Source organism: Engraulis encrasicolus, unplaced genomic scaffold (assembly GCF_034702125.1).
Source record: "Engraulis encrasicolus isolate BLACKSEA-1 unplaced genomic scaffold, IST_EnEncr_1.0 scaffold_47_np1212, whole genome shotgun sequence".
Classification (NCBI taxonomy): Eukaryota; Metazoa; Chordata; class Actinopteri; order Clupeiformes; family Engraulidae; genus Engraulis; species Engraulis encrasicolus.
In genome coordinates this window covers 119,211-133,736 of record NW_026945786.1, presented here as the reverse complement: position 1 = coordinate 133,736, position 14,526 = coordinate 119,211, and the positions used below count along the sequence as shown (strand labels likewise).

The window sequence follows — 14,526 nt, the reverse complement described above, 5'->3', positions numbered from 1 at the left end:
GTGGGATGATTGGTCATGACCCAAGGAACAATCGATTACTTTTTGGGAGTGATTGGGTCAAAGGTCAAGGTCACGAAAAGGTCAAAAACATTTTTCTTTGCCAAGCACTATATGCCAGAACAACGTATGCATGCTGAATTGAATAAGAGGTCAAGAACGGGCCAAAAATGTAATATTACGATATTCCGGTCCGATTTAAATGAAACTAACACCAAAAATTGGAGAATGTTATGCCCCACACTCTGAAGATGGCCAGAAAAAAATAAGTGGCGTAGGCGAAGGTTTGCGCTCTACCGAGTGCCCGTTCTAGTTTAACAGTTTCATACTATGGTACTAATGACTTACAACAATGTTCTTCTATATCTCAAAACAGCAACTCAGGCACAAATCATACAAGGTGAGTATACACATGAGAGTGTGCACACACACACACACACACACACACACACACACACACACACACACACACATACACACACACACACACACACACACACACACACTGAACAAAGATGATGACCCACACTGACATGACAAACATGATGAAGGTGAAATTAAAAAGTGACACTCTTCTATTAATATTGCTTTCAAACGATTTGTAATTAGTATTGAATGTTTTGCTTAATGCAGTGATTCTCAAACTTTTCCCGTCATTCCCCCCTTCGGAGGGTCTGGATGCTTCCCAGCCCCCCCAAGCAACAGCAGTACTCGTGCAGACTGATTGTACGATTGCTGTGCTGTGCAGAAAGAAAGAAGAAATGGTGACTGGAGAGATAAAACAAAGAGGGGCTGCAATTTCCTATATGACAATTAATAATATAATGTTTATAATTAAGTATATAATGCTTAAAACGTATTGGCTTATTGGGGAGACAGGAAACAATTTCCTTGGGGGGGAAAAAACCCAAAATCAGATGTCACACTGATGCCTCCGCGCCCCCCCAGGGGGACTTACGCCCCACTTTGAGAATCACTGGCTTAATGCATAATTCCAAAATAAAAAGCACTAGAAAAACATTACAGTCAGAAACAAGAGCTGTATTGAAAACAAAAGGTATATCAATGCCCACTATCAGAGTTTGCATGTTTTTTTTCTAAATTGAATACAGCACTGGTGTGCAAGTCTTTTTTTCTTGACACAGAGCAATGGATTGTTTCTGCATGTACTATCAATGTCCTGAGGGGAGTCGTGGTGTACCGGTCAGGGTTAGACTGTAGATCACAGGGTTGTAGGTTCAATCCCACCCACCCTTACCAATACCTTCCACACTCCATGGCTGAAGCAGAGATAGAGTAGTAGAAGTATAGAGATATGCCAATGAAATAGGTTGCTATGGGCACCTAACATGACCAGGTTCCGGTCTGCCTAAAGGGGCGTGTCATAATACTCTGCCTAGGTCTGCCTAAAGGGGGATTTCCCCCCTCCCCCTTGCAATAATAGAACCCGGAAACAGTGGGCCAATGGAACCTCTCTCTCTCTACTCTCTCTGGCTGAAGTGCCCTTGAGCAAGGCACCTAATCCCATACTGCTCCAGCATAGGCGTGCACAGATAGGGACGTGTTATTGCTAAAGCACCTGCCTCTTTGCCCTACTGGACAAAAAATGCCCCATTTTAAAGCTCCCTTTTTGTCACAATGTACTGTGGTCCATATTGACATAATCATCATCAAATTCTTCATGATGCAATAATGCCTTGATACAATAACACAGTGTCTTCTATAGACTACTAGCCAGAAGTTCCAGATGCCCCCCCCCACCTGCCTGCCCATCAAAATGTGTGTGCACGCCAGTGTCTCCAGGGACAGTAACCAATACCCTGTAATCAGTACGTCGCTGTCGATAAAAGCGTCAGCTAAGTATAATGTAATGTAATGTAAGCATTGGGCTTGCGTTTAACATGAAGTGTTATAAAATGTAATGTAATGAGAGCCTACATATATGTCTCAGGCCAGACCTCTCAAGCCGTTGGCGGTGAGATGGATGTGGGCGCATGTCTCGGTGGGTCTGCAGATACTGATCCTGGACTCCCAGACAGAAGAGCTCATACTATGGATCCCCTGCCTCCACAATGTAAGTCATTACAGAGGACCTGTAGCATAGCGGTTACACAAAACAATCGTTCTGGTTCTGATACAAGCATGAAAATGGGTGCACATATAACCAAAGGCATTCCAAAAAGAACTGGATATGGAGGCATCATGAATTTTCAATGGTGCGCATGGAAGCCATTTTTCAAAGTATCACAAACTGAAAAATTCCTTTATATTTCGGAGCTAAGCTAATGGACTATAACACTGTAGACGGAGGTACAACAGTGTGTTTGTGTGTGTGTGTGTGTGTGTGTGTGTGTGTGTGTGTGTGTGTGTGTGTGTGTGTGTGTGTGTGTGTGTGTGTGTGTGTGTGTGTGTGTGTGTGTGTGTGTGTGTGTGTGTGTGTGTGTGTGTATGTGTGAGTGTGTGTGTGCAGGGAGAGGGTTGGAGGACACTGAAAGACCCACAAATGTTTTCACGCCCTCCCCACGACCCTTTTCAAAATCGCCCATAGTTTTACTGTAGTAATCATGGTTTGGCTGTAACCATTGTTACTCTATGTACTCTGAAGCAACCATAGTATTGCTGTGGCTTATTATCCATGTTTTTTGGGTAACCATGAAGACTGTGGTTCCTGAATAACCATGGATAATGTTCATGGTTTTCATGGGTCTTTTTTCAGCATGGTTTGTGACTGTGTTTTAACAGATCAGATTTCTTTTTGCTTTTTTAATCGTCTCACAGACGTTTCGGGCTTAACGTCTGTGCCCGAAACGTCTCTGAGGCGATTAAAAAAGCAAAAGGAAATCTGATGAGTGCTTCATTCATTTTTGAGATTCACTCTTTTCTCAACCATTAGCGTTTCTCTCCCCAACCGTATCTCACTCATTTCGTGAAGTATTCATGAAAAAAATAGCTTAATTTTCGTGGTGCATTCACGTTATTGCCCGCCTTTCGTAAAGTCTTCACGAAAATAATAGATTAATTTTCACGCTGCCTATTCACTTGAATTGCCCGACTGTTGCCTAGCAACCCACTAGTTTGATGCCCTTTCGGTAGCCTACCGTCACATGGTAATCAAACATTTCAAACAAGCAATTTAGGGTTAGGTTTAGGGTCAAGGTTAGGGTTAGGGTTAAGGTTAGGGTTAGGGTTAGGTTTAGGGTTAAGGTTAGGGTTAGGTTTAGGTTTAGGTTTAGGTTTAGGGGACATAAGGCGTAAGTACCGAAAGGGCGTCGAATTAGTGAGTTCCGAGTGTATCAGCAGTGTTCTGTCAGCACCCCCTCCCCGCCCCTGCAGACGTTTGGATAACCATAGCAGCAGTGGGGCAATTCAAGTGAATAGGCAGCGTGAAAATTAATCTATTATTTTCGTGAAGACTTAATAAATAACGTGAATGCACCAATAAAATAAAGCTATTTTTTCGTGAAGACTTTACGAAAGGCGTGAGATAGGGCTCCTCTCCCACATCACTGCTCATTAATGTAACCAGGGTGCGATTTGTAGGGGGGGATGGGGGGGATTGTCCCCTCTTCTGGTTTTGATATCGCCACTTTTTCTACATGACTTTAATCACAGTTTAATGTAACTCCAATGATATTGCTTGAAATCTGAAACATACTGTATCCCCCCTTCTGGTTTGCTGACAAATCGCACCCTGAATGTAACCACTAATTTGTTTGCAATGCAATTTTCCTTGGGGCCCGGCTGGATCTGTGGGGCCCAGTGGAACTAGCCTGGGACTAACCATGGTGCAAAGTTTCGCTTCTCATTTACTCTGGCCACATACACTATCTTCAACATTTAACAACATTTAAAATTATAACGAGTTAGGGAACCAACCAATTTGAAATGGATTGATTGTGCAAGTAGACCACACCAAATGCTAGCAAAGCTTTCACGGCATGATAGCCAGGGTGCAGTGGAGTGCCATGTGTAGATTGGCAGAACTACATTCATATGGTGAGAGCCTGGTTTATTGTGGTGTGATTGTTTCTGCCTCAGTATCTGATGACCAGGCTCTTATGGCTGAACCAGTGACCAGAGAGGACTTCTTAAAGTGTGAGTTGGACACACACACACACACACACACACACACACACACACACACACACACACACACACACACACACACACACACACACACACACACACACACACACACACACACACACACACACACACGGTTGTTCATATTCCTCAACACACATCCTCAAGGAAGACCTTTACCGCCACCTCATGGAAAATTACATTAAACATCATTAAAGTATAATTGGTTTACATATAAAGCGGCTCCAGGTAGGATAAAAAGTTAAATTAATCACGGTCCCGAGTCAGCCAACGCTTATGGGGTCCGCTGTCAGAAAACCCCACATACAACTGTTGGCAGCGCGGTCCGAGGGAGTGTCGTGGGAAGCACTTATCATTTGGAAATATCGCTTTACATACCGTATTCAGATTTGCATCAACTGCTGGCATTCCGGGATGAAAAACAGTCTCACAGCGAGTTCATTTAAAACAGCATTTTTTCATTATGTGTAGATTTTGAGACAGGCACGCCACGGCCACCGCGCAAATGACATCATCCTACCTAGTGCCTCTTTAATGTGGGTCATATGGTAAATAAAAATATATCTGTGTCCTGTCTTTTCAGATTCCTGTCACTTCACTCTGGATCCAAACACAGCACAGAAACACCTCTATCTATCTGAGGGGAACACAAGGGTGGAGTTCATACAGAATACAGATTCATCCCTGTTTTCTCTACTTCATCCAGACAGATTTTTTGGGCGGTCTCAGGTGCTGTGTAGAGAGGGTGTGTCTGGTCGCTGCTATTGGGAGGTTGAGTGGAGTGGAGAGGTTGCCATAGCAGTCTCATATAAAAGCATCAGCAGGAAAGGAGATGGTAATGAGTGTGAGTTTGGATATAATTATCAGTCCTGGAGTCTGGAGTTCAACAAGGGCTTGCTTGCCAAATACCTTTCCTTCTTGCCCACAAAAGAAGTTGGTCTCTCTTTCTATCACAATAATAAAGAGACTAAACTCCCTCTAGTGGCCAGCTCCAGAATAGGAGTGTATGTGGATCACAGGGCAGGAACTCTGGCCTTCTACAGCATCTCTGACACAATGACCCTCCTGCACAGAGTAAACACCACATTTACACAGGAACTCTACCCTGGATTTAGGTTCATGTGTTCTCCATCCGAAACCGCAACAGTGAAGCTCTTGTGAGGTGCCACACACAAACAAGGGCTCCTGACGGGGCAGCCACGGCGCCAGAATTTCTGTTTCGGATGGGCCAGACCATTTTTGGATGGCACTTCAGTCATTGTCACATAGCCTACCAATACAACATAATGTCACAGAATCCATGGAAACCTAATGGAACAAACAAGTCACCTTAGACAGTGTTGTGGCTATGCAGGGCAACACATGCATGAAGGGCAATGAATGCATAAAGAGCAAGCATACACCTGTGAGGAAATGCAATTTAGTTATTATGATATAGTCCATACAGTTCATTTTATGAAACTTTATGAAGAAAGACCTTGGCAAATATAGCCCATTCCATTCAGTAGGCTCATAATTTCTCATGAAGTAGGCTAATTGAATGTTCAGTTGTTTACATGAAAGTAGGCCTAGGCCTATATGGCCCAATCAGGTTTTTTTTTTTACCCTAACACGAAAATCATGATCTGCATTGCCAATCACAAATAAAGAATGGTCTAATCTTTCCAACCACTTTGAAAATCTAACCGAGGGTGCTCCATTTGTGCAAAACGAAATATTGACTCATAAAACAATAGGCCTACAGTCCAGAAACTCAAGGCTGAGAAACGAATGAGCAGGCACAGTGGGGGTTTGGGGGGATGTGATATTGGTAAGCAAGAATTCTGTAACCAAGCCAGGGGGGGTCTCCCCGACGAGATTTTTTTTCGTATTGCATCCATCACGCACTTGAAAATACAATCCAAATGTTTGTGTTATTAGTAGGCCTAATACCGCAGCAAACACGAATAGGCAGCGACCAAGGATCACTGAACAACCACCTACGTTACTCCGTGGTTGACAACTGTGTCAATTATAGGGACCAATATCCCGGTGCCCTTACCTTGCGTTGTCTTGACCGCAGAATGTATCCCAGAATGTATCCCAACCTCTAACTGTAATCCACGCGTTTCCACCATCATGGTCCCAAATTCCAATGTGTAATCCACATATAGTAATAGCAAGAAAGGGACTATTGTGCTACAATTTAGCTATCCCACTCAGCGCACTTGTGACTCGTGTTATCCGATAGGCATTACATTGTTCATTCGTTTCTTCTTGCGTTTGTCCACATCCAAAACAGTTCCGTGTCGAAAAAAGGCGCGTTATTGAACAGTCGACGTTTGCCCAGTGCTTGTTACAGCACGTGGATTAATGCTTCACATACGTTTTTGAAAACATAATACACTGTAAATGATGCATCTCGCTGTCTGTGCGATGTCAACTGGCCTGGGACAGTTTGGTGGTTTGGCAGTACAGAGAGTAGCCTCAAGATTAACTTTTATTATAAAAGCAATTGTCTTGAGCCAAAAATGTAATGTAAACTGGCGTCTGCGCAACATCCAGTGAGAGAGATTATGTCGCTTAATTTTCAGTTTTTTCTTGAACCAATTGGAAGGGGGCCCCCTCCAGATGGGGGTACTTTGACTAAATTGTCGATGTGCTCGCTGTTCGGCAATTGACATTTTCACGTTGTCGCTGATGCAAACCTATTGGAAGGGGGCCCCCTCGAGCAAGGGGGTATTAGGGAGGCGCTGTTGCTTCCCTCGCAGCAGAGCCCTTCATACAGATGACGGTGCCTTATTATGAAGCTATTTAAAATCGTCATTGCTGTTGGGTACATAACCTGTCGTCCTTGGGGGCCCCACCTACTCGGGGGCCCTAGGCAACTGCCTACATTGCTTACCTTAATGCAACGGGCCTGCACACACACACACACACACACACACACACACACACACACACACACACACACACACACACACACACACACACACACACACACACACACACACACACACACACACACACACACACACAGTCTTTGTTGCAATAGTGTAGGTTGTTAAAACTGTTTTAACTTTCAAACGGGATTGTGTTTTTTCTGCAGATTGTTTAAATGTTCTAATTCTTTCTTATTTTCATGAATAGTGTTGTGAATAGTTCTGTGTCAATAACACGTTGTTTTGGATTGTGTTGTATACATTCTCCCTCAACATTATACAACATTTGGACAATTATATTTCCGTTTTGGTATGGAGTAGTGTGATTCTGTTTTACTGTTGTAATTGGTTTCATTGAGCAACATACAGCGTAATAAACTAAATAATTACTGCCAAGATCCCCACTTGTGAGGAGTGTGTTGGAAGTCAGTCCTGTTGGTTATTGTGATGTCACTGCAATTCACAGCAGACACAATGAAATAGACACAATACAATCTGAACCTGATAACCACCTTATCCAGGTCTTGTTCTAAGTCAGGGGTCAGGAACCTTTTTGGTGGAGATAGAGAGCTATAAAAGCCAACATTTTAAAAAAGGGAAATTTTGGTGAGAGCCATACCAAGCTAACAGTTAACATTGACACATATGAGACCAGTTAGCCCCCAGCTGGTCTCATAGAACTCAATGTTAGCTGCTAGCATATAGGTAAAATTTGCACTGCCATACTCAGTGAACGGTTGAAAGTACAGGAGAAAGGTACAACTCAATTGTTTATGAGCTTATTTCCAAAATGGGACAGTATCACTTTAACAATTTTAAGTGTGTGGATTCTTTACACCCTACTCTAGAGGTCTTCTTAAGCGGCCCTGTTATGCGGCCTTGTTATGTTTCTATTATATTGTGCATTTATAGCTGTGCTCCTCTCTATATTCCCACCTGAGGGGGATCGACAGAGGAAAGGGCAGAAATGAGAAGGCAAGCCACTGATGACTTCCATAACATACTGTATGTCGCAAACTTCCATTACGAAACCTGACCAATAGGTGGCAGCATTACTCCATGAAAAGCAGAGCCGTACATAGAGAGAGTCTGGCCAACTCGAATCATGGACGCCATTTTCGTTCCCCACGGCGAGGATTCTACAGTGTAACCCTATGGGCAGCATACCGTCAAAATCGCTGGATCTAAAATACAATAAGGCTTCATAGACCATCAAACTTGGGTTGTAGTATTATCAAGATCCCAACATATGAAAACAAACGTTAACAAGTTTGTTCGTATAGAAGGGGTTTGCTTAAAAGAGGGTTTTGTCTGCATTGTTTTGATGTGCTCAGCAGTGCATTCAAGCGTTACTTCGTGTTGTTGTTGCCCAGGTAGGGCCAACGTCAAAGTAGATATTTAAGTACAGTTTACAGAAATAATATTCACAACGATGGTCAAGTTCATGTACAGGGACCCTGGTGATACTTGCGCCAAAGTTTCACGTTGTGTCGAGATTTAGTAGTTTAAAAGTAACGATGTGCTCAGCAGTGCATAATCGCGATTGCAGACATTAGAACTGATGAGTCTGGCTGCTCGTAGGTTGAGCCTAGATATTCATAGTATGAGACTGGACGTGAGTTTAAATCGCAGGGGGAAAGGACCTTATTAGCGCGACAGAAATAATAGCCTAACTTGGTGGGCAAAGTTATGTTTTCACAGTATAGCATAGTTACAGGTGGCAATTAAGATTTGACAAGCTAATTTCAAGTTATGACAGAACTAATTTCATTTGTTTTCAAAGTGCGGACAGGAGTTTTTGAGAGCATGTCATCATCATGACTATTTCTTTCAAAAGTAATTGTAAAAGTCGACAAAATTCTGACCTTTATATTCCATAAAGTGGAGTTTATATCCGTGTATATCCCAAATCCTCCGTTTATGTCATGAGTTAAACGATGCTGTTTGTTTCTCCTGACCCGGCCCTGCACTACAGCCATATGCACAACAGTTTGTCATAATAATAATGTTATAATATTATAGTAAAGCGTTATTTTTTATATCTGATAATGCTCATTCATGGGAGTGTGGGGAACGAAAATGGTGTCCATAAAACATGTGACCAGCCCAGAACCAATCAAAATAGCGGGATATCTCGAACGTTCGAACCCATAGTTGGCCAGACTCTCTCTATATACGGCTCTGATGTATAGCAGAGCCGTCTTTATTAACGGCTCTGATGAATAGGCCTACGCCACTCCATCCAGGAAGTTGTAAGCACCAGGGTGAAAACGAAACTTAAAAGTGAAGTGCTGCCCTGCATAACTTCTGTTGGAACCCAGCTATCGCCGACTACTTAGGAAAATGGCTGAAGCGATGGCAGGTAACAAGGACATATTCGAGTGTCCTATTTGTTTGGATCTTATGAAGGATCCAGTAACTCTTACCTGTGGACACAATTACTGTTTGGGCTGTATTGAAGACTGCTGGAATAAGGGAGATCGTAGGGCCGTTTACTGCTGACCCCAGTGCAGAAAGACTTTCACTCAAAGACCCGCTTTAAACAAGAACATTATCATTGCTGATCTCGTGGATCAAATGAGGAAGAGCAGAATACAAACTGCAGCTCCTGCTGAATGTGCTGCTGAACCAGGAGATGTAGCTTGTGACGTGTGCACTGGAAGAAAACTCAAAGCCGTCAAGTCCTGTCTGGAGTGTCTTAAGTCATACTGTGACACTCACATAAAAGCTCACGATGAGCTTATCCCGGGTAGAAATCACACCATCGTTGATGCCACAGGCCAGCTACAGGAGAGGATCTGTCCCCGTCATAAGAAGGTTTTAGAAATATTCTACCGCACCAGAGTTGCATCTGTTATCTGTGTATGGTGGTCGACCATAAAAGTCACGACACGATCATGGCTACGGCAGAGTGGAGTCATAAAAAGGTAAGACATACAACACGTCTACTTTTGTTAAAGGGACACNGCAGGAAATGGCCAAAAAAGGTAGGCTACTGCAACTATGCTGCTCATTGAAACTGGGTTGCCTATCAGTACATTTGATATTTTCATTTACTAAGTTTAACTAATATTTTCTAGTATGGCCCAAGTACAATCATTTTTGCAGCTATAAATGACTATTTCTGGACTTTCAAACGGGTGAACCATGGAGAAGATAAACTTTAACTTTAATCGATCAATGCGTTAATCGATTAAAAAAACATTAATTGCCATTAATCGACAATTCATCTGACAAGAAACCCAGGTGAAATGAACATGTGAAGAGTGTGTGTGAAGAAGGGTGTGAATAATATTTAAATCACCTTCGGATTAAAGAGATTAATTTAAATGTGGTATTTTATTTCAATTTTGTATTAAAATTTTGAGATTAAGTAGGTTTTGTTTCTCGAGAAACTGAAATTTAGGGGGTAAAACGCTGCTTATCAATCAATCGTAAGTCGACCGATAAGGCAATCAACTAATGATTAATGAATTTATTGATAATTTGTGTTTTCTCATTGTGCATGTTGCTGCTTTGATTCCTGTTGTTCCAGGAGGTGTTGGGGCAGAGCCAGAAGAGATGCCAGCAGATAATCCAGTTGAAGGAGAAGGAGCTGCAGGAGCTGAGGAAAGCTCTGAAGACTCTCAAGGTGGGAACTGACCAGAAGAGAAGACAATCTGCAGCAGGTTTCCGGCCATGCAGTGAGATAGTAGTTATGATGCACTGCAAGACAAGCTGGGCTCTAATGTTGTTTAGCAGAGGAACTCTACTTCACAGCCATACACAGACATTGTTCACCAGGAGCTGAGGAAGGCTGTGGAGACTCTCAAGGTGAGAACTGACCAGAGGAGCCAACGGCAGCCAACAGAGTGTCACAAACATACATGGACATCGTTCAACAGGAATTGGTCATTTTAAAACAGCATTGTTGATGTAACCACAAACCATTGCTGATGTGTGTTAGTGTAAATACAGTGTGTGTGTGTGTGTGTGTGTGTGTGTGTGTGTGTGTGTGTGTGTGTGTGTGTGTGTGTGTGTGTGTGTGTGTGTGTGTGTGTGTGTGTGCGTGTGTGTGTGTGTGTGTGCGTGCGTGCGTGCGTGCATGTGTGTGTGTGTGTGTGTGTGTGTGTGTGTGTGTATGTGTCCTATCAGTCTGGTGCACAGATAGCAGTGGAGGAGAGTGAGAGGATGTTTACAGAGATGATCAGCTCCATTGAGAGAAGGCGCTCTGAGGTGACAGAGCTGATCAGAGCTCAGGAGAAGACTGAGGTGAGTCGGACTGAAGGACTCCTGAAGCGACTGGAGCAGGAGATTGCTGAGCTGAAGAGGACAGATGCTGAAATGAAGCAGCTTTCACTGACTCAAGATCCCATCCATTTCCTCAAGGTAGATAACATCTTGATAGGTTTAAAATGATACACGCCTACATGTAATGTTTTGAAAATGTTTAATTTGACATTAAATAGAACATGTTAAAGGTGATGTGAAATAGTCCCACAGTAATTGATTAATCAATACAGTAATGTAATTTAAATATCCCAACCCTTCAGCCATGACTATTATGGATTATAAATTGAAATTAAAGTGAAATAATCTAGAGCCATGTTAGTTGTAACCGTAATCACTCTTGAGATTGCAGAAATGCAGAACAGAGAGACTGGCACAAAACTAAACAAGAGTTTTTTTTTTCCTTAAGCCATCCGCTTTTTAAATTATTAAGACAATTCATTTTTAATTATTATTTTATTGTTTATTTTATTTTTTTACTTTTTTACCATCCTACACAGCACAGAGCAGTTACTACCCCCATTTCACTGCCAATTGTGCCATCACAAGGAAACACATGACAAATAAAAATCTTGAATCTTGAATCTTGAGAGGGATTGGAAATGATACTGACACAATTTTCTTCCACCAATGGTTTCTGTGCAGAACATGGTGTCCATCACTGGTGATCCATGCCGTGATGTGACCAGAAGGACCTTCAGCCAAAGCCACTTCTTTGAGCCCCTGAGGAAATCTGTGTCTGCAGTGAAGATGCAGCTGGAGGAGAAATTAGAGTCAGTCTTCAAGCAGGAAATAGTCAAGATATCTGCTGCAGGTTGGTCAAATGTGGTATTGGCAAACATATTCTTTCAACATATTCTTTCTCACATATTCTTTCAATATATTCTTTCAACCGTTCTACATTTACCTCAACACACACACACACGCGCAGAGTACTTACACGTCATTACATCAGATCAATTCATACACACTTACTCATACACACACACACACACATCCATGTTGAAGAGCACCCCCCCTCCCCGTTGCACGTATAGCCTACACACACACACACACACACACACACACACACACACACACACACACACACACACACACACACACACACACACACACACACACACACACACACACACACACACACACACACACAAACACACAAACACACAAACACACACACACAGTGTCATTGGCAGGTTTATTGTGTGCTGGGAGATGGTTGCAATTCTTTCTCATGGCTTTGGAAATACTATCTGTTCCTATATTCATGATGCATAATAAAAGTTGAATTGATGCACAAATGAAGAAATTGCTTTAGAGTTTTTTTTCCTTTCACATTCATGCCAATTTGAAATGTCATAGTATTTATGGGTTGGTATGGGAGTGGTGATGCTGTTTTACGTTAATGAACATAGTTATGCATAGTATAACATGTTGACTCTAAAAAACTCTTTTTGTCTTTTCCAAACAATTTAATAATTTAGTCTCTAATGCACTGCTGGAGTTCCCCTTTACTTATCAAGAGTGACTTTAAAGGATGGGGATGCTGGGGTGCTGTTTTGCTATTGTAACCGGTGTCAAATTTTAATGTACAAAGTACATAATGACATTATTGCTCCAAAAAAAGCACTTCAGAACAGTAGATTTACCACCAGAGAGGCTGTATGGGTCTTGGTGGTGTTTAACACAATGTGTGGCCTTTTACTTTTGTACAGTAACTGGTGTCAAATACCAAATGAAGAGTTCAGATGCAAAAACCCCTAACTCCATTTCTGAAGACCTGCACTTCTATATTTTTAAAGAAACTGGTTGTTGGTTTGGTTTACATTCATGTACTTGATAATGCATATAAATAGTTATATTACATAGCACAATTACTTTACATTATATTACATTATACAAGCGATAAAAACACTAAATTAGTTCAAGTAGTATGCAGCCACCCAATGTGTGCTAGTGTGAATACCAATTTCTGTGTTCCATGTTTTTATGTTATATGTGCTTGTCTGCTATATGTCTCACTTATGTGTATTGTGCCAGCGAGTGAAATGCAAGAACAATTGCCCCACGGGGACAAATAAAGCACTAACTAACTAACTAACTAACTAACTAACATTATATAAATAAAAAAATAAAAAAAATGTAATTCTGATAGCTTTGTATTAAATAAAAATTAATTAAGATTATTTTCTGAAAAGGCACTTAGGGGGTTTTGCCTCTGAACTCTTAAATTGTGAAATTATTACTCCATAAATGTACCACTTGTGAAAATTACATTTAAGAGAGTCATTTTAATTGTGAAGAGTGAATTTAAAATCTGTCTGTTTAGATTTTGGACATTACCAAAATTCTCTTCTCCAATAAAAATTGAAGGATGAATGCTCTGCGTTGTGTTTTAGTTGAAACACTTGCAAAAATAAAATAAGTCTTGACTTTGTAATTAAAAGGATCAATCAGGATACAATTTATTACAGAAAAAGTGAGAATACAAAAAGATTAAAGGAAAAATAAAATAAGTAAAAATGGAAGAAAAATAAAGATTAAAAAGAAATGAAAATGAGACTAAGTCTCACAGCGTCTCACTAACTACGCAGCATCCTATCTCTGGCAAATGACAGGCAAATCGACCGATAGCTGACAAAATGGTGGCAACGTTTTTTATACCGTCTTCCTCATGTCAGCAGGTTACACGTATGCAAGTATGATCTTAGTTAGGGAAGATGGCGTCCCCACGTCTACAGTAGTGACGAATCATAAAAACACCTATCGCTAAGGAAAGAAAAGAGGCCAAGGACACTTCTGGGATCAAGAACAAAGTTTTCTGGGTGACCTTCAAGGGCAGAGTCGCCAGCTCTGAGCTCACGATATCAGAAGCTAAACATGCACATTCCTGGCCCAATTGATTGGAACACAGCAATGGCTAAAGTTCTAAAACTTAGCAACAGTGTGGTCAATCAGTTATTGGTTAGCTGCAAAATGCAGCTGGATATACCACTCAAATTCAACACTGTTGGTCATCGTGATTACATTTATCTAACTGGGCAATTGAGATTTTTGTTTGGTGTAGGGGTCTTGGGGTGTTGTATACTCAATGTGTGTCAATAACAACTAAAGTAACTTCTGCATAAATGTTCCACTTGTGAGGAGATTCTTTGCTTGCCCCTGCAGGAGAAGGAGGACTCAAACCTGCAACCCTGTAATCTAAACTAAGCTCTCACCATGAATGTGTATAATG

The 14,526-nt window shown here is 41.6% G+C and overlaps 1 pseudogene; it reads left to right on the top strand.

Annotated features, from left to right (window-relative positions):
- The first annotated feature begins 9,365 nt into the window (after positions 1-9,365).
- Positions 9,366-13,372, top strand: LOC134444231 (tripartite motif-containing protein 29-like; annotated as a pseudogene).
- The last annotated feature ends 1,154 nt before the right edge of the window (positions 13,373-14,526 follow it).